At 40.0% G+C, this 24,083-nt stretch overlaps 1 long non-coding RNA gene across 1 annotated transcript; it reads right to left on the minus strand.

Annotated features, from left to right (window-relative positions):
- Window positions 1-614: 614 nt before the first annotated feature.
- Window positions 615-23,509, minus strand: LOC149473109 (uncharacterized). The gene is made up of 3 exons (XR_016313780.1): window positions 23,440-23,509; window positions 19,604-19,689; window positions 615-2,037 (listed from the first exon to the last, which is right to left on the minus strand). It is a non-coding gene; the product is annotated as an uncharacterized LOC149473109 (long non-coding RNA).
- Between the last annotated feature and the right edge of the window lie 574 nt (window positions 23,510-24,083).

Consider the following 24,083-nt stretch of genomic DNA (forward strand, 5'->3'; position numbering starts at 1 on the left):
TCCCCTACTTCACACAAAAGGGGTACCTTTGTGCAGCTTTCACCAATGCCTTGGGACAAGGCTAAGCTGGCTGCCAAGAAATACTCGGTCTTAGGTCAGGCCCCTACTACTAGAGATGAATGTACACCATGTACACTTGCACTGTTCTCCAGTAAAGTCCCCGTGTAAATGTACATCCTTCTACCGTAACTTGCAATTAGACAGGACATGTCGAACATGTCGGACTACCGGTCCCAGTAGCAGCATGGAACACCATCGTGCGCAGGCTCAAAAGTGAACTTGGCTTTAAGTCTTGAACTTCCGTACCTCTTTACAGGATGGGTCCTCTGCACTGAAGTTCCGTTCTAGCTAAGGGAGACGGAATGAGGCGTCAGGAGTGTCAACAACATCTCCCTGGTGGCTAGAGGCAATTCTACCTATAACAGGTACACATTTTGACAGGCTGCTTGCTGACTGTACCTTCATTGCTCATGGCAACCACATGTATAACTTCCACTAGAATGACTCTTAACGTGCTGACTCGTCATACCCCATGTGATGCAAGCTGTAGAGTGTGTGATAGTGCCAGTTACATGCAATGCACCCTTTTCAAGGACTTCAGACCAGACAGGAGGCAAAGTTTAATGCTTTACTTGTATTAAAGTGCAACATTACAATAGAATCCAAGCAGACATAACAATCCAGTAGAGCGTCAATAAAACAGTCAACATATTAAGTCCCTAGTCCCTACTTCTAACCAGGCTACACAGAGTCCTTCTGAGGCATTCTCCAGCACTGGAGTCTTTGACAATAAAGTTTTGACAACTTTATATCTTGATGGCAGACTATGACATATTTGTACTCTTTTCAGGTGTAGCTCTCCTCTGGGAACTGGGAAAATGGGAAAGACCAGGCAATCACTCCAAAACTTTGGACTCGGCCCACCGTCCCCTTTTATATCACATGTGCAGTGGGTTTGACCCAAAGATCCCGCCAAAAAAAGCCAAAGAACCTGGAAGGCATTAACCCCTACCCTCCCATCTGGAGCTGGACCTATCTGGCTAATTTCAACCTGCCTACATACGTTATACTTATATGCCCTGTGCAATGGTATTGCACAGAGAGGCCCCAAAGTTCCTCTTCTGGGCCCCCTGCCAGGGCTGTAGGCTCCTCCTCTTCTCTGTGCACCGCTCAGGAAGCTGCTTCTCATTGGGGCACAACTGTGGGCTTGCTTCTGTGCCAGACTGTGTGTGTCTATAGAAACAAACAGTGCAGCTCACCCCACCCCCAATCTCTGCTGGATTGAGATAGGACTCAGGTAAGTATAAAGGGGGCGATACTTCCACTTGAACATTTTTTAGCTTGATGCAGAGAATGCATTAAGGTAAAAAATGTTCTTTATCTCCTAAATAGTGCTGCTCTTCCGTAAAATTCTGGTCAATGGTATTGTATGCAAATAAATATAAGTAGTCAACAACTACTACACAGATGGAACATCAGAGAAAGTGAGATAGCTAAGTCCCATCCAGTTTAGGACATATAAATTGTATTAGAGATCATTAGTTAGACAGAGTTCTCTTTAGAATCCAATACTATGCAGGGGCTGACTGACCATTTGGAAACTCGGGCACTGGCCGAGGCCCGGGGTCAATAGGGGGCCCCATGAGATGCCCATGGTACCTTTTTCATAGGCTTTTTTGAGTTTGGGCAAGGACATAGGGGCCCCATGATCCCATATTGCCCGGGGCCCCATGAGTTGTCAGTCCGCCCCTGATACTATGTATTGTGGTTCTCTCCCTGCATGCAGCTAGCTCTGCATGCTTGTATAATAAATACATCTACTTTCCAATCTGGCTTCAGCAGTCAAAATTTTATTAAAAGCCATGAGTATAGGTTTCCCCTTCAGGGGGAATGGCTGGGTGTTCACACGCTTCTGGCCACATAGTGTATTTATAAGGTCTGATTCTTCATAACATTCTCTTGGCGTAACCTTCGCTTCTTCTCTAGTTCCTTTCGGATTTTGTAAGTTTTCTCTGCAATCAAATGGTAGTACTCATCCTGGATGAAATGAAATAGACAAAGGTAAACAGACAAACAGAAAATAACTAAATTCCACTATTACACAATCATTATCTTTAAAATCCATGGTCCCTTAAAAACTCTCTGCATGGGCAGAACACAGGATTGCTTTAACCACTTGACCTCCAGAAGGTTTACCCACTTTCCTGAACAGGCCTTTTTTGCGATACGGCGTTGCGTTACTTGAACTGACAATTGCGCAATCATGCAACGCTGTAAATAAATGAAATTTACATAATTTTTTCCTCACAAGTAGAGAGGTCTGTGGTGGTATTTGATTACCTCTGCATTAATTTTTTGAGTTATAAACAAAAAAAGACTGAATTTAAAAAAAAAAATATATATATATATATATATATATATATATATATATATACTTTATTTTCTGCTATAAAACCAATCCAAAACAAAATTTAAAAAATCAAATGTCTTTATAAATTTAGGCCAGAATTCTGCTACATATTTTTGGTAAAAGATCCCAATAAGCATATTTTGAAGTTATAGCGTCTACAAACTATGGTACATATACTGGAATTTTAAAAACATTTTTTTTAATATTAGCAATGGGGCGATCAACTACTTATAGCGGGACTGCGATATTGCGGCGGACATTTTTATATTAACTGACACTAGCTGACACTTTGTGGGAACCAGTGACACCAATACAGTGATCAGTGCTATAAATATGCACTGTCACTGTACTAATGACATTGGCTGGGAAGGGGTTAAACATCTTGGATGATAAAAGGTTTAACTGTGTGCCTAGCTATGCGCTTGGTGTACACTAGGTAGTGCTTTTGCAAGGGGAAGTGAAGGATACATGATTGCAGGGACACATGATTCTTCACCCCCGTCCCTAGGCAGAGCTCTGTTCTGTGTCCTGCCCAACGATTGGCAGGCGCCAGCAGATGTCTGTTCACCGGCACTCGCAGATCGGCATCTGCTGTGAGTGTTAACAGCAGAAGTGATCCGCCGGCCTCCCTATGATGGAAGTGCAAAATCACATACTGTATAAAGCCAAATTCCAGTTACACGTTTAACCCACTGCTAAGCTTTTGCACCCTGCACTACAAGTGATGATAATGCTGGGGTGAAGGGGTTGAGGGAGGGGATGCATTTACAATCTAGAGTTGGACTTTAAACAGGGAGCAAGTCACAATCCTGCTTCATCAAATGAAGTCTTGCATGCAGAAAAAAACCTTTAGATACAAAATTGTATTAATAAATGTAAATATAGTATAACACAGTATCCAGACTACTAGTACTTTCAGAAGAAGGTCAGTAATTGAAGCCATCTTCATATCTCTCTTATCATTCTAATCAACAAAATTCTGTAAGACACTGTAGTACAATACATACCCGGCTATTGGCAGACTCAAACATGTCACCCTCAACCTTCCTAGCATACGCCACCAGGTTCTCCACGCGTCGATCTCTCATGGCAGCTGGATCAGGAGCGTGGCATCTAACATGAGCACTGTTGCAGCCTGTACCAGTCTGGAGACACTAGGACTGGTGGGACGGTGATCAGGAACACTGCTGCTGGCCTACACTCATCTTTAATGCTGAGACTGATGTGGTGGTGATCAGGAACATGGTTACTGCCTTCCACTAGTCTGGTAATACTGAGACTGGTGTTGGGGTTAAGAACACTGTTCTTGTCTCTCTGCAGGCTGAAGACCGAGAACTCAGCGTTCAGTGGTGTTTGATCACTCAGTTCTCGGTCCTTGACCCAGTGTGAGAAAGATGCAGTATTAGACCAATGCTGCATCTACCGAAGTGAGGCACAAAGTAGGCTCAGCAGCCATGATTTCTTCCATTGTGTCCACCATGGAGCTTGCAGTTACAGGAACCTATGCATGGGAGGCATCCACAGAGGACTCTGCACTCATGGCCGGAGAAAGGATGACAGGAGTGGATGGCTGGTCTCCATCTGCCGTGCTAAACCCCATTGGACAGGCTTCTACCCCTGCACTGTTGCATACTGCACCAATCTGGTGACACTGGGACTGGTGTGGCAACAGTCAGGTACACTCGTGCTGGCTGCATTAGTCAGGTTCAAATCAGTAGTCAAAATGCAGGCAGAGCCCAGAGAGTAGTCAATGTCAGATTCAAGGACGTCAATGACGAAATTCAGGCTAGCAAGCAGGGCATACAAACAGGGAGCTTGGAGCATGTGTTACAAATGAAATATCACAAGCATGAGACTGCAGACTTGGCTGGCTTAAATCAGGTTTAGTCTCCAGCCAGAGACTGGCCACATCAATCACCTTGCAAGTGGACAGACAGGGAGAATGTATTATATCCAAAACCAGGATGCTGGAATGAAACTAGCAGCTGAGATGGAGCAGGAGCGCTCCTGACGGGGACACACTGCCCATTCTGGAGTTGCACTGTGATATTCCCCTAGAGTTGTACCAAGGAGCTACTTTGCAATATGATACAAGGTGGAGTGATCCAGGAAATTTGCAGCCATTGGGCTGCTTCCATTGCACTGGTGCTCAAGAAAGACAACAGTTTGCGGTTCTGGATGGACTATCGCAAACTGAACGCATGCAGCCACAGGGACGCCAACCCCCTTCCTTGAGTTGAGGAATCCCTGACGGTACTTGGACAAGCCAAGTTCTTCTCCATCTTGGACCTATCCAGTGGCTACTGGCAAGTCCCTTTATGAGACCAAGACAAGGAAAAAAAAAACGCCTTTATTACACCCCTGGGATAGTTCGAGTTTAATTGCATGCCCTTCAGCCTCAGCAACACTCCCAGCACCTAATGGAGAGATGTCTTGGGGATTTCAATTTTGAGACTGCTGGTTTACCTTGATGACATTATCATCTTCTCCAAGACGTTTAATAAAACATGTGAAACATCTGGACCAAGTGTTCTCCTGTTTGGCTCAATATGGACTAAACCTCAATTCCAGCAAGGGCCACCTTGTGAGGCAAAAGATACAGTACTTGGAATATGTTGTCAAAGCCAGAGGCGTGACCCCATATCCAGGCAAAGTACAAGCTGTCCAAGATTGGCACCCACAAAACCATCAGGGAGTTACGCTCCTTCTTGGGTCTGGTAGGATATTACCAGCGTTATATCCTGAAGTTTACCCAGATAGCTGCCCTACTTACTCAGTACCTAGAGCAGTGGTTCTTAACCTGGGTTCGATCGAACCCCAGGGGTTCAGTGAGTCAGTCTTGCGGGTTCGGCAGAGGTGAAGACCCACACCCGACTCATATGATTCGTGCAGTAAATATTCATTATTATGGTTTTGTTTTTGTGTGAAAATCATGTTTTAATGGTTTTGTTCTTTGTTCTTAACGGTTTTGTTCATTTTGTGCACCTATGTATAAATATATACCTATGTTTTGAATTTTAAAAATCATATTTTATTTTTCCAATTAAGAAGGGTTCGGTGAATGCGCATATGAAACTGGTGGGGTTCAGTACCTCCAACAAGGTTAAGAACCACTGACCTAGAGGAAGGGTGGACCCTCCCCTTCCATCCAAGCCCAATGGTACGAATCCCAACAGCAGGCTTTTGAGACACTGTTAGATTTCCAGAGTTATGAAAAAACTCTATTAATATTTCTAGGTTCTTGTAGATGGTTGTGGGAAGAAATCCTTATGAAAACCAGGTCAGTATGAGCAGTGTGACTTTATTTGATCACACACCAAAAATACAAAGTCAATAAAAAACAGTAAATTCAGACATATGTAGCTTAAAATGAAATAAAAATAAAGAATAAATTGCCTTGGATATTAGGAAATAATGTAGTTCCTTTGCATAGCTTAGATAGAAGTTTTCTTGGCCTAGTTTAAGAAATGACCATGTGAGATTCAATTTCTTTTGTTCTTTGTCCAAGCATGTGCTTTGAGTAAGAGTGTGTGAAAAGAATGTCTCTGTGTGTGTGAGTGAATGAAGTGAAGTGTAGTCTATCTGAGAGGCTTCTGCCTCGTTGTTTGAAAAGCTGCATACTTAAAATGCATGAGAAATTAGATCCTCCCATTAAGCTTTGTTTCAAATTCGCGGGCTTCTAAACCACTCCCATAATCACTCCTAGTTTGAATAGAAACAGATGTTCCCATTCAAACCACCAAGTCATTATCATGATTGACATACAGACTATGAGAAAGGTTTCTGAAGTTCTTATATTACATACAACTGTCAAAATCCATGATTTATGACTACAATTTAAACTCTCAGACTCATTAAAAGAATTCACAATATGGTATACATTACATGAGTATTTTAAAAGAAAACATGACTTTAAACCTCTACTGATTACCCTTAACTCAAACACAAATAATTCACATCTGACCACTGAAATACAAAACCTCACATTCACATCCAATTAATAGGGGATATATTCTGCCAGCATATATTTCAAAAACTACTAAAGACCGAATTAAAGTTTGGATATTAAAAAATTAATATTACATTCCCCTCTGAAATATGAAATTCATATTAATTTATAACAAACACACATCATTTATATCACAAACACTCAGGTTTTGATTTAGTAATCTCAAATGTATCATTATTTGTAACTGAGTCAGCATAACCAGAAAGTAATTTCCTCTGAAGTATATCTTGTAATAGATTATCTCCTTTCCTAATTTCACTTCTAATTCGCTTATAGAAACTGTTCATTTTACACATCAAACATAATTGAAATATAATACATAATATGATAATAATAAAAATAATTATTACAGGATGTAATAAAATATTTCCTGCTGCAGATGCAATTGAAGTTTTTCCCAACATTGATACAGTACGTTTAAATTTTGACCACCAAGAATGACCTGAAAATTCAGACCATTCATGTTCTATATCTTTTAAACTCCCTTGTTCATGTTTAAATAATATTTCTGCTTTTTGAAGTTCATCTGATAATGCTATCAGTAAACCTTCATCTTTTTGAATAACATTTGCCCAATCTCTCCATGGGAATTCATCCACTTGAGATATATTGTACTGTATGGGAAGAGCACTTATATTTTTCATAAGCATGTTTGTTAAATTCATTCTCATCCCATTAACACTTATTGCTGAAATATCTCCTTCTATACAGAACAAACCTCGACTTAAATTTTCTGTATGTGTACAAGAAGAGAAGAAGGATTGAACCCCTTCTGAGTCAGACATAACTTGAAAACAAACTTTCTTTTTATCTACAATTGAGATTAACTCAGAAGTGGTTTTAACCTTTTCTATCCTTGCTGAACATAGAGTATGGTTATGGTAACAAGAATGAAATATACCTTTGTCTTGATTAGGTAGACAAATCACTTTAGACTGAAATTGTAAACATGAAGACAGATCTAATTGTTCTAACTCAAAATTATTATCAGTAAATGCAAAATCTGTATATTGCAGATGATAATATAGTAACTGTGTGTTGCTAACTGGTAATCCCAAGACAGTGATTGGAACCAACATTTGTTCTTTTCCTGCTACAGGAATCATTGAAGAACTATAACATATGTTCTGATAACATCCAATCCACTTATTTACCCACAGATCAGTATGGTTTATGGCATATACATACTCTCTTGGTAAATTTTGTACAATACCTATAGGAGTTATTCCACTTTGAAAAGCTTGAGCTATTATTTTAAAATTTGTGGAATATTCCATCTGAATTTCTAAACATGCTCTGGCTATATGGGAATGCTGTTCACTTGACATTAAATTAAGAGTAATATTCTCTAAGTGTAATATAGATGGACCCATAATATTGGCTGTTTTAATCACCATATTTTCCAATATTTGATTCAAGTTTCTTTGTACTTTAATACTATTGCTTCCCACTAAACCGGCTGTCTCGAGATCAGACTTTAGTGTACTAATGTCCATGCTATTTGTAATACTACCAATAGAACCTATTCCTCCTAAAATACCTTCAACTATACCACGTTTATTCCTGTGAGGATTCCTAATATCAGTACCAAACCATCTTTCAATACCTAATTCCATGTTAACCAGATGTTCTTTACATTGTGGAAACCTTGTTGAGATTTTCCATTCTGAAATGTTAAAGTTCCACACTATAATAACAAACTTTCCTTCTCTCAACAGACGTCTGGTCTGGAAATGGTTAATTTGGAAGGGACTGGCTGGAATAAATTTCTTATCCATACACTGTGTTCTTTTAGGGGATAGTACAATTACATTTGTATTTACACATTTCTTCGGATAATTTTCTATTGATATGCAGCATTCATATATACCTGTATCATTAATTGATATAGTGTTTTGATGATACACAAAGTTATCATTATCCCAGTTCAAATTACCAAAAATACTTTTATGGATAACATCAGTTTTATCATGAAGAAAACTTCCCAAAAATTCACCATTCCTTTTCCAAGTTAATAATGAATTTTGAGGTAGGTGTATTTGTATATTACACATCAAATTCAGATTATCCTTTCCTTCTACAAGTCTTAATGATTGAGGAGATATTTTTATCTCTGGGACTATCAAATCTACCACAGTAACAATTACTTTGACTTTAGTTTGAACCAAAGCTCTTGTCACTTGGAAATCCCATATTTTCACTATGTCCTCTTTTTCATTACCATTTATATTCAAATGTTCAGGATCAAGAAAGTGTGAATAACTTTGTAATTGATACCAAATATCTTTTTTAGAACTTCCTATATTTCCAGTATTTAACATGTCTATGGAAATATCTCCTGACCAAATAGTAGGTTCATTTCCCTTTAAAACTATTAACCAGTATCCCATATCGGATAAATTACATTCAAAGTTACTAGTTTCGTTATTGATCCTATAAGATCCTTGCATTTTAACAAATTTTGATTTAGACTCTATTTTAGCTCTAACTTCAATATCATTATTATGAACGAAATACAATTCCGAACAACAAGTTCTACCATAACCTTTGCACATATATCCTAGCAAGTCTTCAGCTGTATTAATGTTACTGTCTTTAGGAAAAAATCTTTTGTTCCTAATAAGTTTAGTGTCTTTCTTATGTAGGGCTTCAGTCTTGTTAACTTCTGCATTGCTGGAAAAGTTTATGTTGTAGATTACTAATATTGTCATTGTCACTAAGAAAAAAATCGATCCTGTAATAAGTCTTTTCTTTCTACTGCTTTGATTTTCCTTATGTTCTTTTGTTGTAATGTTTATTTTTCTTTGGAATCTGCGATGCTTTGTTTCTTCCGGATTATTGAAATCCATGTCTGCAAAATAAATGCAGTATCATTATCTCGGTATAAACAATTTGCATTGGTCACTGTGCACCCACATTGTTTGTTGTCTGCGCGCATTTTTTACTGAATTAAGAGGTCTTTGCACTTGTACCATTACTCCTTGAACATCCAAAATATCAAATGGACCTTCCCAGTTGCTTTGCCATGGTCCAGTTTTTCTGAAAGTTTTTACCATTACTTGTCCTCCTTTTTCGAACTTAGAAGAATGTGGAGGAACCATTTTTTGCATGCGAGTAGCTGCATGTGGTACAATAGTGTTCAGATTGTCTTGCAACATCTGTAACCACTTTGTTTTTTCTATTGCCTCTTTTTGCGGCGTTGACAAGAACGGTTCATGGGGAAAAACAATACGCATTTTCCTTCCTGTCATTAACTCAAAAGGAGAATACTGTGTTGCAGAAGATGTTGTACTTCTGACACTCATCAGAACCAATGGTACAGCATCAACCCAAGTATTTCCTCTGTCTAATAACATTTTTGCAATCCTTGATTTGACAGTCCTATTCATTCTTTCCACAATACCTGCAGATTGTGGATGATAGGGCACATGAAATCTCTGTTGTATACCCAAGATTTTACACATTGCCTGCATTATTTTACCTGTGAAGTGGGTTCCTCTGTCACTACTGAGGTTTGTTGGTATACCCCAGACTGGAAAAACATGATTAATTAGCATTTTAGCAGTTGTTAATGCATCATCTTTGCGAACAGGCAAGATTTCAATCCATTTCGAGAAAACATCAACTACAACTAAAGCATACCTGTACCCATGTTTACCTGTAGGTAACGGTCCTATATAGTCTAGTTGTAATGTGGACCATGGTCCATCTGCTGGAGGAGTTCTTTGTAATGGAGGTTTTTGACCCTTTGGTCGAGGATTCACTTGAGCACAGATTAGACAAGATTGCACTACACTGTCTACTGTTTCTTCCATTTTGTCCCAGTAAAATTTTTCCTTGAGTATTTCAAGCAATCTTTGTTTACCTATGTGACCTAGGCTTTCGTGATTGTACTTTGTAAATTCTACCTGTAGATGCTGCGGTATAACAGGACGCAGAAACCCGTTTAAGTCATGATACAAAATTCCATATTCACATATAAAGGGAAATTTTGGATCAACCTGAGAAGCAGAAAGAGATGGATCCCTTTTCTGTTCTTCTGCAAAGGAGGGAATCTGTGTGTCTGTCTTCCTAACAACATTAACTGAGACTGGTTCAGACTGCATCACTGGTACTCCGTGTAAAGCTGCTTCCTTGGCTAAGAGATCAGCTGTTCTATTGCCTACACTCATCTCATCATTGTCCTTCCTATGAGATGGAATTTTTACAATTGCATAGGCAATAGGATTTTCCTCTGCTAGCTTAAAAATTGATTCAAGTGTCTCTTTGTGCACTAGGACTTTGTTAGATGCATCTACAAAACCTCTACGTTTCCAAATTGGTAAATAATCTGTCAGGGAACGTACAACATATGAACTGTCACTGTAAATCACTAATGGACTTCTGTTCTCTTCCTTGTCTAATGTCAACACAGTTTTTACTGCTTCAAGTTCTGCCCTTTGAGCTGAAAAATGTCCTAGCAATTTGTGCTGTATGGAATAATTACGCTCTAGATACCAAATTGAATATCCACTGTAATAATTACCTGACATACAGTATCTAGAACCATCAACAAATACAGGTTCATCAATTTTCTCTGCCTCTCTACGGAAAAGAGGAGAGGAAGTTTCTTGGACTTCACATAGACATTCATGTTCTAACCCGTTGTATTCCATCAACTGAGGTAGAACATACTTGGCATTATGTTCAACCTGTATTTGCTTAGGTGATAGAGCCAACAACCATTGAGAAAATCTTTGGTTGGAAACTCCCGGAACATTTTTCTCAAAAAGAAACTTCAAAGTGCTATGTGGAGTTTGTAGAATAATTTTGTTGAATCCTACAATATGCTCTGTTGCTTTTACTGCATAATGTACTCCCACAAGTTGTCTGACACAATCATCAAAACCTTTCTCTACTGGAGTAAGCAGACGTGAGAAGTATCCAAGACTTCTCCAGACTCCTCCCTGTTTCTGAATCAAGACAGCTGAGATTGCAGTTTCTGAAGCATGCACTTGCAAAGCAAATGGTGCTTGCTTATCAACAGTAGCCAAAGCTGGAGCTGTTTGCAAATCATTTTTCAACATCTCAAAAGCTTTTTGCTGTATTTCTGTCCAGGGACCAAATACATTTTCCTCATTGTACTTCAACAAATCATACAATGGTTTGGCTTTTTCTGCAAATGATTCGATAACATCTCTAGAGAAATTTACCAAACCCAAAAACTGTCTCAGTGCTTTGAACGTTGTTGGTACAGGAAGTGACGCAATAGACTCAATTCTTTCCTGTAAAGGCTGTCTCTTTCCTGGACCAATCAAAACTCCAAGAAATTTTACTTCATTTTTCATGAGCTGAACTTTGCGTGTATTCAGCTTGAGACCTTCATCTTGCAGAAGTGTAAACAATTCTGCTAAGAGAGTCCTGTGTTCTGTGTCAGAATTCGTCATAAGCAAGATATTATCCACATATTGTATTAAACAATCAGGTCTAGAAAATTTAGACAAAACATTTGCTAATGCCTGATGTAATATATACTTAGCAGAATGATATCCTTTTGGAAGTCGTTTGAGACAATATTGCACATTTCTGTGGACAAATGAAAACTTGTATTGGCAACTCTCAGCCAATTTAATACTAAAAAATCCATTTGCAATGTCAAGTACAGAGAACACTCTCGCATTGGCATTTATTTGTGACATGATGTCTGGAGTTTCTGCCACAATGGGTGTACAACTTGGAGTGTATTTGTTTAGCATTCTTAGATCTATCAATAATCTATATGCACTAGGATCATCACGCTTTGCCACTACCCACAAAGGATTATTAGTAACTGAATTAGCTTTCCTGATGATACCCTGTTCCAAAAATTCTTGTATGATTACTGATACAGGTTCATCAGATTCTGGCGGCAACTTGTATTGTTTTAATGGGGGATGGTCTTTGCCTTGAATATTAACTTCAATATTTTTGAACAATCCAGCTTCATTTTTACCTTGACTCCACAGTTTTTTGTGTAGTTGTACTAATTGTTTCAATTCCAAATTATCTCCAGTATCTGGCCATTTATAGTCAGCATCAATTGCTTCTGTCAAACAGATGCTACCGACTTCACAATAATCTGCTGGGTCAATTACCATAGGCTTACGATTAGCAGAGCCTTGCCAAACAATGCCATTGGCTAAATCAAGTATCCACCCTCTTTGAGACAAAACATCAGCACCAATAATGTTCTCTGATCCTTGACAATACCAAAAGTCTATCTCCATTTGCGAACATCCTGGTATTTCAAAAGACACATTTTTACATTTTTTAGCTTGAACATCACCTTTTCCATTGAAACCTACAACTGTGCATACTGTTGCATTAGATGGAATTGCTATTTTCATGCCTAAAACACTTATTTGGGCTCCACTATCCAAAAGAATTGAAGATTTCTGTCCATTAATTTTAGCTTTTACATAAGGGCGGCCACACTTGTCCAAGAAAATTGGAGCTACATATTCCAGACAATGGAGTTCAACTTCCTTTTCTTTTGCTAGTCATGGTGAAGGTAATAATGGCTGTCTTGAAGTATTGGATGAATGTGAGTTGTTCACATTTCCTCCATTACTAATTGACATTTCACTAATCTCTCTGATCAGAGGAGCGTAGGGTGAAGATGACTTAACTTCCTGTGAACGAATTGGAGCTGACGGTTCAGGAGAAATAAGTCCATTTTCTTTACCCAAATTTCTCATCTGAATGTCTTTCAAAAACTTCCTACACTGCCATTTCAAATGCCCTGGTTTTGCACAATAGTAACAAGTGAGTGGTCTTTGATTCCCTTGTCTTACTCTGTCATTCCTGCGGGGGGCAGCATTTCCTGTCTTGAATTTATCCTGACTGTCAGTCTTAGGATAATTATTCTCAATTAAAGCAATTCTTGGTCTTACATTATTTAGCTTTAATTGTCTCCTAATTTTGTCAATAATATAGGCAGCGTCATCCAAATTATCCTTTTCATTAGCAATCAATAAAGATGCTGGATCAAGGTACTTAAATTTTTTTACAAAATCCTTGACCATAGCAGGGGTCTCATCTTGTAAATTAAAAATCATCCTGTATGCCTTAGAAAATCTAATCCTAAAATCATAAGGGTCATCATTAATAGTAGCTCTTAAGGAGTCTAAAATTTCCAAACTAGGTGTCTCCTCTCCTGTTGTGAACAGTAATAACTGTCGTAGTCTATCAGTAGCATTGCTATGAATTTCTATATCATCCTCATTCATGAAAGGAGTCTTGACTAACCTACGAGCCATAAAACTGGGGATCCACAACCCAAAAATGCGATTTCTTTGCTCATCAGTTAATTGAAACCTATCACAAAAATTCTCAAAAACATCGGAATTATGGAAAGAATTTTCTCTCATGTTATATGCTGGTATATCCTTCAATATTTTCATTAACTGATCCTGAATCTGTAACTTCAACTTAGATGCTCTAGCAAGTAATTTCTGTCTCTGAACAGTAGTCTCACTGCCTTCCTCATCACCCCTGGGTGAGTCCGGGATAAATGAGGCTTGGGCCGTTTCTGATTGTTTTTTCTTCGACACCACAGCTATTTGCTTATTTTTTAATATTGCAACATTTTGAGATTCAATTTCTTGCTCAAGATGTTCAATATAGGTACAAAAAGTTTCACAGTTTGCACAATTGGATTCAACAGTATCCTGCATGTCTGTACTCTGTAAGACATTTTTGCTATCTGTCTTAACAACACAAACCACATTTTTCTCTGGCAATTCAAACACCATAGAATTGAAAACTCTAACTAGCTTCACAATGTTACGCAATTTTCTTTTCATCTTATTAAACGTAAATCTAGAGCTATCAATATCAACATTAGCCTGCATACATTGATCATACATAGCTTTCCATAAACCAGTATCAGAAGCATGGCTAGCTAAACCTTGAAATTCCAATTTACTTTCATTAGCTAATGAATCAATAAATTCCATTTTTCTACTCACCGAATGTAGTAAATTTCCTCTTTTGTCCTGACTTAGAGACTTTTCTGGTCACCACTTGAATCCTCAGATCTCCACAACCAACGTTTTCCGTTCCAGGTTCTGCAATCTTTCCGAAGCTTAATCAATAGAAATAGTTCATCTCAATCCCCTCTGAAGAAGCGAGGAGAAATTGAAAAAACGTGGAAAAATCGAATGGCTGGCACTCGCCAATAATGTTAGATTTCCAGAGTTATGAAAAAACTCTATTAATATTTCTAGGTTCTTGTAGATGGTTGTGGGAAGAAATCCTTATGAAAACCAGGTCAGTATGAGCAGTGTGACTTTATTTGATCACACACCAAAAATACAAAGTCAATAAAAAACAGTAAATTCAGACATATGTAGCTTAAAATGAAATAAAAATAAAGAATAAATTGCCTTGGATATTAGGAAATAATGTAGTTCCTTTGCATAGCTTAGATAGAAGTTTTCTTGGCCTAGTTTAAGAAATGACCATGTGAGATTCAATTTCTTTTGTTCTTTGTCCAAGCATGTGCTTTGAGTAAGAGTGTGTGAAAAGAATGTCTCTGTGTGTGTGAGTGAATGAAGTGAAGTGTAGTCTATCTGAGAGGCTTCTGCCTCGTTGTTTGAAAAGCTGCATACTTAAAATGCATGAGAAATTAGATCCTCCCATTAAGCTTTGTTTCAAATTCGCGGGCTTCTAAACCACTCCCATAATCACTCCTAGTTTGAATAGAAACAGATGTTCCCATTCAAACCACCAAGTCATTATCATGATTGACATACAGACTATGAGAAAGGTTTCTGAAGTTCTTATATTACATACAACTGTCAAAATCCATGATTTATGACTACAATTTAAACTCTCAGACTCATTAAAAGAATTCACAATATGGTATACATTACATGAGTATTTTAAAAGAAAACATGACTTTAAACCTCTACTGATTACCCTTAACTCAAACACAAATAATTCACATCTGACCACTGAAATACAAAACCTCACATTCACATCCAATTAATAGGGGATATATTCTGCCAGCATATATTTCAAAAACTACTAAAGACCGAATTAAAGTTTGGATATTAAAAAATTAATATTACAGACACTTTAGCAGAAACTGACTTCTGCCCCATTACTGGTCGACTCAGACTACACCCAGCCCTTCCAGGTGTACATGCACGGAAGACTCCAGGGACCAGGTGCTGTCCTGGTCCAGTTGCAGGATGGCCAAGAGAGGCTGATTGCATATGCCAGCAGGAGCCTACTCCCTGATCATGGGGGCCGACATTGGGGTCTTTACTGACAACAACCTGCTGACCTACCTGGAAACTGCAAAATTAGGGGCATTGGAGCAGAAATGGGCAGCCTGCTTGGCAAGGTTTAAACTCAAGATACTTTACAAGCCAAGGGAGCTCAGTCCTGCTTGCCCTGTCCCGTTTTCCAGTGGAGCGCCCAGGAGAGGATGTGGACTCTAACCTGGAAGACAGAGGTCGCTCCTGTCCTGCCTCGTATACCATTTAGGAACGAGATCATGGCCCACAGATCAAGACAGCAGAGCTCTATGAGCAGGAGGAATGAGCACTGATCCAACTAAAGGACCCAGATTTCAAACAAGTGCAGCACAACCACTCACAGAAGTACAAGCCTACCTCTCGGGAGTTCCAAAAGTTGTCCTCTGTTAATAGGGCAATCGTGAGATAATGGGATTGGCTGGAGTTATGAGACAATATACTCTACCATCAAGCCTGCATCCCTTCTGAACAACAGGGTATCCCTCAAGTTGTGGTCCCTCAGTCTTGGAAATCTGTCAAGTACTCTACACCATGGGTGGCCATTTGGGGGCAGATCGAACTGAGTCACTCGTTCAGAGGTACTTCTTTTGTCTCCATTTGCCACACTGGGTACTCAAAGCATGCCAGGAGTGCAAAAGCTGTACCATCCACAAAGCATCCCCTGAGAAGGTAACACCTATGATTATCACCACCTCTGAGCCTTTTGAGTTGGTGACCATGGACTTTCTGACAATTTCCAGTGCACCTTTCTGGTATCAGTATGCACTGGTCTTCATTAACCGCATCACTAAATTTGCAGTGGTGGTGCCTACAAAAGCCCATACAGCTGTCAGCACGGCCAAGCTCTTCTGCCACACATCATTTAACCCTATGGTTGCCTGTAGCGGATACTTTTGGATCAAGGTTCAAACTTCGAATCCATGATCATGATGGAACTGTGCCACCTCAGTGGTATTTGGAGGTCCCACACCACCCCCTACCACCCTCAAGGAAATGGGGCCAGTGAGCGGTTTAACCGCACCCTGCTGGGCATGCTACAGACTCTAGAACTGAGATACCGGGATTGCTGGCATCAACACGTTGGAGCCATGGTGTGGGCCTATAACAACACAGTCCACTGGGCACACACCCTTCTTCCTGATGTTTGGGCGATATGCCAAATGCTTGTGGACCTCCTATTGGGAACTCCAAAGCACCTCCCGCCAAGAACACCCAGTTCTTGGGTACAGGAGCATTGGGAGCGAATGCAAAAGGCCAAGCAGATAAACACAAAAAATTGTCTTCTGACCCTGTTCTGAGCGAGCTACCACTACAACTGGTGGACATGTGTTGGTTGGTTAAGAACACCAAGCACACGAGAGGAAGAAAGCTGGAGCCCAAGTGGGTTGGAGCACACCCAATCACAGGGTGGTGGGGCAGCTTTTCCCACCTTCCCCACTCTATTACCTGGTCTCTGAGGGCCCCGACCCAAAAAGAGACTGCATCAGAACATGCTGAGACTTTGTGTGCTGAGTGGTGACTGCCCCAGGAGGCGTTTGACAACACATATCATCCCCCGGTGCATGAAGCTCCAACTGATTGGTTCCCGCCGCCCCTCATACTTGAGTCTCCAGCTTCCCAAGACCTAGAGCCTGACTCCATTGATGTTAAGAGCATGGGGGGCCCATCTATTTTATTCAGTAGCACAGACTGTACTGACTCATCTGAGGACTTAACCACGGGCCCAGGTGAAGGAAAGGCAGTGGACTCATCTGACCCCTTGTAACCCTAGGCCTCTGAGTCACTACATGTTGAGGAACCTGTTCTGAGTGACTGAGAATAAGGGAAGCCAGCACCCTCTGTGGCCTAACTGTGGGAAGCTCCCTGCAAGATATTCACAGGAGTGCCGAACGAACGGCACTCCTGTGATTCATAGGAGAAGTACAGCCAAAAGAGCTTTGACTATACTTCTCTTTTAAGCTTAGTGCTAGCCCGGACTTCAACTTTAAGGCATCAGAGGGCATACACACGCACCAGCTTCAGACATCTTGCTGTTCACTTACCTAAGCATGTTTAGGACTATGGGGGCATACAGTGCCAGTCAAGGTCTTCAAGCACCTTAGGCAAAAAGGCCAAAGTGTGCTCTTATCCTCTTCATGAGCTGTGTACTACTTCAGCAGCATAAGTTGCAGGTCTTGCCATTTTTGCACCCCTCTATTACTGATGTGCCTAACGCAACCGCCTTTTCTGCTACACCTAAGCTTGGCCCTGGAAGCAAGTTACAAACGCCAATGGCTTCAACCTATGAGGAAGAAAAGAGTGATGGGATAAGGTTTTCCAACTCATTCAATCATTATTTCCTCCAGTGAGCCTTAGCACTCAAGCTCATCCAGTGGTATCTGCAGTTGCTCCATAGACATTACATCATTGCCTAATCTGTGTCAATGACTGGTCAAATTGGAAGGGTGAGGAGGGGGCACTTTGGCACCTTTGCCTTGAGTGTTAAAGGACCTTGTCTTGGTACTGCATGGATTTTATATCTGAGAATAGCCAGCATAAATGTGAACCATCCACACTGACTGGGTTTTACATGTCTATATGGTTTCTTCTCTAGTCATTATTACATACATGAGAATAATCTTAAAACGGAACTTCACACTCTCAATTAACATTGACTATTTGTAATCCGGATGCTGCTAGCATTAGTAAATAGGTAGGAATGTAAATCATATTTGCTTGTTTTAAACATTTTGTTACATTTCTTCAGTTACTTCCTGGTCTCCAAGCCTAGGCAAATGATGTTATATATCCCAGGAGTCCAGTAGTCTTTGGAGGGGGTTTATCAGCTAAGCACACCCTCCTGCCTATGTGCCTGAGCTAAAGGCAGATGGATTCCAGGAAATAAATGCTACATGAATCATTTGTCCTTACTCAAGATGGCCACGGCCAGAAATTCTAGGGTGGTATTTTTCAAAGTCATTTTTGGTTTGTGGTGCTCAGATGCAGTGTAGTTCTGCTTTGTATAGGCAGCAAGGACAGAGCAGAGTATGGTCATTAAGCCTCAGAAGTTTGCTTGCCCTGCAGAGGTATTTACTATGGTCTGTGGGTCGATTGAGTAGATTTCTCATCACTTCCTTTCAGGACAGGAAGTGAAAATAAATCTCTCTAGTGGGAACAGAGACTGCAGCAAAACACTTTTTTTATAGTAAAATGTGGAAGGGTAACAATTTATGTCAGTTTATAAATACTGTCTGTGTCTTCCTGTCGTGGTGACAACCATTCCTCTCATTTCTTTTCCTGCAGTCACAGGCTCTCACAGGGACAGGAAGTAAGTGGGAATTGCCCCAAGAGGGTCATAGATAGTAATAAAATCTTGACAGAATTAGTTATTCCTCCCAAGACTATCCAGGGCCTGGACAAAGCACAGGTTCACTTTAATACCCCCAAAGATGTGAACCACTTTCTTGGTTTAAGTTAATTTGTCAATATTCCTTAATATGTGTTTCCTCGGTCACACTGTTGCAACTTGTCATGCGATTTGATAGTTTCAAATCTCATGACAAGTCGTTCCCTATTGTCCACAATGGTAGCGGTCATATCAGTGCGATTCCGACTCCGTCAAAGTCACACCAGTATTGAAAATTATTCATATACTATTTTTTGCAAGCTCAGGTGCGACTTGCATAGACATCTGCGCATTAAGTCGCAAAGATGTCTAACAAGTTGCACCTGAAGTCGGACTGACATCTGACATTGAAATCGTGTAAATTCAAGTGTAGTTGCACGATTTTAAAGTTGGATTCAGTCTGACCAAAGACTAGATCTCAGTCCGTTCAGATATAAGCAAATAATCTAAGAGTATTACCCCCTCATCACATAATACCGCTTCAGACTGGATGCTATGAACAAATTGTCACTTACAGGCTGGCCGGGGCATTAGGAGGTGCAGACATATTGAACATGTTGGTCTCTTGGTGGTCAGTTATTGCATCAGCTGGGGGGTTAGCCTACAATATTAGAGAAATAATTATTGTTTGTCAAAAACTATCAAAGGGGGTTTAAATCACACAAAATCTGCTTTGTTTTTATATAATTACATACATTTAGACCCCTGACTTCTCCATATAAGGAACATGTATACAAAAACGGCATTTCAGCCTGTGACAGGTTGCATTCCATGCAGAAAAATGCAGGTAAGTGCAATGACACATAGAAAAACAATAGTTTTCTATGTGTCATGTTCACACCAGAATTCTGTGTTCCTCTGCTTTTCAGAGCTGTGCAATTTTATGCCACATATTTGAATAGTTTCATACTGCAATGCACAGAAACGCATGTAAATGTGCCAGAACACACTGCAATGCACCTCTCACCCACAACAATAGGTTAGAAGAAACATGCCTTTTAAAAAGATTATATGTAGATAAACTTGCATAAAAACACAGGAAAATGTGCATAAACAGGCATAAAAATCTGCGAAAACACGCAAAAACACAATGCACTGCAGAGTGTGTTTTATGTGCATTAAATGTGAATGAGCCCTTACAAAAAAAATTTCAAAAATATTAGTGCAGCGCTGCACTAATATTTTAGAAATTGTGACTCTGGGACTGTTACCTATAACCGGAGTGCTAGCTGCTTTTAATTCATTTGAATATATATCATTTTAATATCATATACTGCATTTAGCGCTCCTTCTATTATCTTTTCTACATACTTACAAAAAAAATTTATGAAAAAACATATAACATAAATTATTAAACAAAATAAATCCGGCACACATAGCACACACATAACTTACACTTACATGCTATGCACTGTAGCGCTACCCCCAAAGGGTGCAGAGACAGCCAGTCACACAGCAACAGTCCATTCATTCTGGCTCATTGAACAGTTTAGGGGATGTCTTTTTAAAGCTTTATTGCTTGCATGGCTCCATGGAAACTAGCTTTTTTTTTTTTTTAACCACTTGCCGCCCAGCCACCGCATATAAACGGCAGCAGGGCGGCACTCGTAGGCAAAAGCACGTTTTAAAACGGCTGCCTTCAAAACAGGTAGGGGGCACGCATGAGGCGTGCGCCCGCCCTACCTGTCCCGCGGGTGTCAGCAGCGGGTGTCAGCCGATGGGTCACGGCCGGTTTTTACCGTCCGTTTTCCCGCGATTGACGGTGATCGCTGACACAGAGCAGGGCTGCATTGTTTACACACAGCCCTGTCTGTGTCAGTTCTCTGACAGCTTGTGAGAAGCTGCAGAGTTTCTCTCCCTGGATCAGCTTCCCCCTCCCTCCCCCATCCAATACACACCCCCGCCCCCTAGTAAAACACTCCCCTTACACAGCAAATTCTAAAAATGTTAACCCCTTCCTCCCCAGTGACATTAGTACAGTTTCAGTGGTTTTTTTTCACTGATCACTGTATTGGTGTCACTAGGGATGTCAGTGACCCCATAGTCAGTTCCCCCCCCCAGTGTCAAAATGTCCGCCGCAGTCCCGCAGTCCTGCCATAAGTCGCTGGTCGCCGCCATATGTCGCTGATTTCCGCCAAAAGTCGCTGATCGGCGCCATTATTGGTATAAATAAAAATTAAAAATCCCAGTATCTTTCCCGCCATTTGTAAACGCTATAACTTTCACGTAAACCAATTAATTTACACGTATTGGGATTTTTTTTAGCAAAGACATGTCGCAGAATGCATTTTGGCAGAAATTTATGACTAAATTTGATTTTTGCATTTTTTTTTTACTGGACATGTTTTATAGCAAAAAGTCCAAAATATTGGTATTTTTTCCTCAAAATTGTCATCCTTTTTTTTATAGCACAAAAAATAAAAACCGCACAGGCGATCAAATACCACCGAAAGAAAGCTCAATTTGTGGGGAAAAAAAGGATGTAAATTTAATTTATGTACCGTATTGCATGACCGCGCAATTGTCCGTTAAACTAGCGCAGCGCTGTATAGCAGAAAAATGGCGTAAATTGCAGTATTTATACCATAGACGCTATAACTTCCACACAAAGCAATCAATATACACTTATTGGGATTTTTTTTTACCAAAAACATGTAGCAGAATACATTTTGGCCTAAATTTATAACCAACTTTGAGTTTACTATATATTTTTTATAGCTGAAAGTAAAATATATTGTTTTTCTTCAAAATTTTTGGCCTTTTTTTGTTTATAGCGTGAAAAATAAAAAGCACACAGATGATCAAATTACACCGAAAGAAAGCTCTATTTGTGTGAAAAAAAGGACGTAAATTTCGTTTGGGTGCAGCATTGCATGACCGCGCAATTATCAGTTGAATTAGTGCAGCGCCGAGTAGCAAAAAGAGGCCTGGTCATTAAGGGGGGTAAATCCTCAGGAGCTCAAGTGGTTAAACAAAACGCTGGAAAAAATGCTGGATAAAAAACACTGGGATAAGCGTTTTTAGTAGCATTTTATTAGCATATTTACAGTACATGTAGAAAAAAGCAAGAAAAAAGCTGTTAGGAGCATTTTAGTAGCTATGTATGTGAGTTAGCGAGCGCACTCCAAAGAGCAGCTATTGCACTAAAGAGCACTTGGGTGATCCTGATGAACTTGCCAGCTGAAATCTGTATGGTCAATCTACGAGCCGAAGATCTCACCACTGCTGGGACACCGGAGCTGCACAGCCTGGAGGCCAGCACTGAGCTTCCACACCTCAGCCCCGGTATTCCAGGTATCTGTGCAGACCTGAGGAGTAAGTGCCTATGACCAGACCGGTATCCTTATCACACATCATTGAACTGAGTGACTGCCAGAGGATCACATCACCAGGCAGCTACTACCTAGGACCCCCGGCTATATAAGATCTTGATATGCGCATTAAGATTGCGCTTCTGGTGAGTAGGCAATCTATCTATATTTTCACATCAGGATACTGGATCCTATTCGCCTTGATCGAAGTCACCTTTAATGCTAATAGCCTTAAGTAGTATGCATGAACACGTAGGAGAACACTATTTAGCGCTAATAACAGCTTCTAGGAGATGCTAGTGTGCATGGAGCCTAAAACTGCAACAGGAGAAGGATATGGGGAATAGGATACTCCAAATGCTTAAAGGATACGTTCACTATTTTGCAAAAAAATAATAACTGCACATTTTATTTTTGCTGGTAAAAAAATGTGCATTTATTCTATTTCATCCCTGGAGCCTAAAGCATTGCACCAGCGATCAGCAGATCTTATCCTGGCCAGTTATTACTTGCCGACTCCTGGTGTTTGCCAAGTATCTCTGACTGTAAACAATACAGTTCAATCTCGTCAGCTCCTGTACACTGCTGTGCATGGCTCTGCATAGCACAGCCATACAAAGCAGTGTGCTTACAGTGCAGCACAGACACAGCCCGGTATGTAAAACAGCACACAGTTAACCCTTTCATCGCCCCACTGATTTTATGAAGGAAGATTATGTATTTGCAAAATTATATAAGTAAAACTTTTTAACAAAATGTTTGTACTTTTTAATATATATAGCAAAAAAATAAAAATCCCAGTGCTGAATTAATACCACCAAAATAAAGTTTTTTCTGTCTCAAAAAATGCTAAAAATTCATACAGGTAGTGTTGCATGACCGTGCAATTGCAAGTGTGACAACGCTGAAAGCTGAAAATTGGCCTGGACAGGAAGGGGGTAAAAGTGTCCGGCATTGCAGTGGTTAAGCACAATTGACAAAGAAAAATAAAGTAAGAATGCTGGGGAGTTATGAGGGGTAAGGAAGACCAGTGTACTTACAGATGATGTGTTTGCTGGGGGTCCTTCTGGACAATCCTGAGAGAGGGACTCTCCATCTAGTTGGGACAGGATCAGGATATGAGTATAGTACATGATACCAGAAACAGCACATAGGCTTTTTTGTTCACACTCTGATGCTTGAGGCTGGAGAAATGCCTCGGCCTTGTGTAAGCTACATGGGACTTTCTATATTCACACCCAGCAACTGAACAAAGAGAATGAAATAAAGCAAGTAGGGCTGCTGCCGAGCAGCATGAACAATTAACAGGATCACTATAACCCCCACAACTATCCATAAAGTGACACTAAACCATATCCTTATTCTCCAACAATAATATACAGTTGCAAGAAAAAGTATGTGAACCCCTTGGGATTACGTGGAGTTTTGCATGAATTGGGCATAAAATGTGCTCTGAACGTCATCTAAGTCACAACAATAGAAGAACACAGTCTGCTGAACATAATACTACACAAACATTAGATGTTGCCATGGTTTAATTGCACATAACATGTAAACATTCACAGTGCAGGGAGGAAAAAGTATGTGAACCTTTGGACTTAATAACTGGTTGACCCTCCTTTGGCAGCAATAACCTCAACCAAACGTTTCCTGTAGTTGTAGATCAGACCTGCACAACGATCTG

Source organism: Staurois parvus, unplaced genomic scaffold (genome assembly GCF_062004578.1).
Source record: "Staurois parvus isolate SC_StPar_1 unplaced genomic scaffold, SC_StPar_1.0 ptg000018l, whole genome shotgun sequence".
Lineage (NCBI taxonomy): Eukaryota > Metazoa > Chordata > Amphibia > Anura > Ranidae > Staurois > Staurois parvus.